We start from the raw sequence: 2,500 nt of genomic DNA, 5'->3' as shown, positions 1-2,500 counted from the left end.
TCCTGTAGAATTCCCTATCCTCTCTCTTTCCCCTCACTCTTCCGCCACGAAGCTCTCCCCTAGCCCCCACCTCCCCCTAGGCCCCGCCGTACCTGGCGCCGTCAGAATTCCGTTGATAATCTTATTTCCTGTCTGTCATTCAAGTCGGGGTTCATTCGCAGATCCCCCCAAATGAAAAATCTCATGTAGGAAGTTGAAATCATTAATCAGGCAACCATCAGCCCTCGCCGACGACGACGACGACGACGACGACGACGACGACGACAACGCCAGCCGGATTCGGCTTCCCTGACCAATATTTATCTCCTCCTTTTCGGGTCTCCTTATATAACCTCCATCCTTTTCTCTCTCCTAACCTCTCCCACACACTCCCACCTTTTTCCACTCCCACACACCCTCGATCCCCTATTCTCACCTTCTCCCACCCTCTCTTCTCAACCCTCACCTAACCCTCGCCCACATTCTCGAGCCCTCATCCTCCCTCTACCACCTTCCATCACCCAGTCTCATCCTTGACTAATCCTCTACTAACGCTCGCCCAACCCTTGTCCAACCTTCGACCAACCCTCTCCCAACCTCTCTCACCCTCTCCCATTCTCGCTCTAACTTCTCCTACCCTCTCCCATATCACTTCCCAACCCCTCCTAAATTCTTCCAACTTCTCCCAATCTCGCCCACCCTCTATCAATTTCACCTACACTCCTCCTTTCTCCTATTATCTTTCCAACTCCCTCACTCTCTTCCTTTACCTCTCTCCCGTTTTATCCCAATTCGCTGTCTCCCTCTCTGTCTCTTACTTTCTATTGCTTCATCTCTTCTACTCATTCCCAGTCGCTCACTCTCCCTCTGTCTCTATCTCTTGGGTAGAAGTTTTACAAAAGGGATATAAGTTCGCTAGAAGAATGATAGAAACCGCATTGATTTCAGTGGAAAAGACGTAAGTTAATCGCGGGGAATGTACACACACGCGCCCCCCCCCCCCACACACACACCTCGTGGCGCTGTGGTTAGAGTTCTCGCCTGCCACTCCGGCGGTCCGGGTTCGACTCCCGCCCAGGGCTGAAATAATTTCAGTATCGCTTCGCTGCGGGGTGTAACTCCAACTCTCATGGGCGGGGAGTTGGGTGTGTGTGTGAGTGTAAGGTCACACTGTTGCCCATAGATCGGTCATAAGAGCTCTGAGCTTCCATCCGGGAGGTTAATAAATGTCGATCACGAGTTCAACACGTGATCCAAGACCATAGTAAATGGTGAATCACACACACACACACACACACACACACACACACACACACACACACACACACACACACACACACACACACACACACACACACACACACACACACACACACACACACACACACACACATATATATATATATACATATATATATATATATATATATATATATATATATATATATATATACTATACTATACTATACTATACTATAACGGGGGAGGGGGATAGAAGGTTGCTGTGGAGATGATTGGTGATGGTCCTCTATTGTAGGTGTTGCATTAGAACTGCGCCAAGTCCAGTGTAGGGCGCATATGTGTATATTGTGAAAGGAAGATTGTGGTTTCGGAAGGCAAGGACAGATGCCGTGGTTAAGGCTTTCTTTAAATCATTAAATTCTTTCTCTTGGTCAGGTGGTCAAATGAAGAGGTTGTCCTTCTTAAGGAGTGAAGTTAATGGTGCTACTATATCAGCGTAACCTTGAATGTAAGGCCAGAAGAATCCTGACACACCAAGGAATAAACATATGAGTTCAACAGAATTGCGGCGTGGAAAATGTATGACTGCTTTGACCTTGTCCTGTAAAATTATAATTCCTTGTGAGTTAAGGGCATGCCCTAAGAGGCGCATTTCTTTCTGAAGGAAGGAGCACTTTTTAAGCTTCAGTTTAAGACCTGCTTTTGCTAGTCGTGAGAAGACAGTGTGAAGAGTGTGTAACTGTTAGCTAATGGATTTGGAAGCAATGATCACGTCATCGAGATACAGTCAGCGCGGATCGTATTACATACTCGATCAAGTTATTTTAAAAAATTACAAACAAATAATTAAACACACTGTCAATTCTACTTCTCGATGGGGAAGCTCTTGATGACCTGCTGGAGTCTCTTGGGGGTAGAATCAGCCAAATTCTGACAGTGGAAAACGTAATTTCCTCCCACACTTTCCGGATGGCTATCTCAAGCTTGGGAATTGTAGACGTGTCCTCCTGACGAAGGTGTGCCTTCATGATGCCCCATAAGTTTTCTATGGGGGAAATACCGGGTGATTGACCAGGCCAATCCTCTATGTAGTCTACCTTACTATCACTGAGCAACTTTTTGGCCGCCCTTGAGGTGTGGCAAGGGGAGCAATCCTGCTGAAGGCTCTCACGCCTGATTTTCGCGAAACATTCCCCTAAATTCTCCTGCAGAGTTGACAGTCTGGCCCTTAGGGAGTATTACAAGGTTCCCCAAACTACTATAGCCAAAGGCGCCCCAC

Source organism: Oratosquilla oratoria, chromosome 29 (genome assembly GCF_046742065.1).
Source record: "Oratosquilla oratoria isolate Oo_2021 chromosome 29, ASM4674206v1, whole genome shotgun sequence".
Taxonomy (NCBI): Eukaryota; Metazoa; Arthropoda; class Malacostraca; order Stomatopoda; family Squillidae; genus Oratosquilla; species Oratosquilla oratoria.
Note: the sequence above shows the minus strand (reverse complement) of the source record.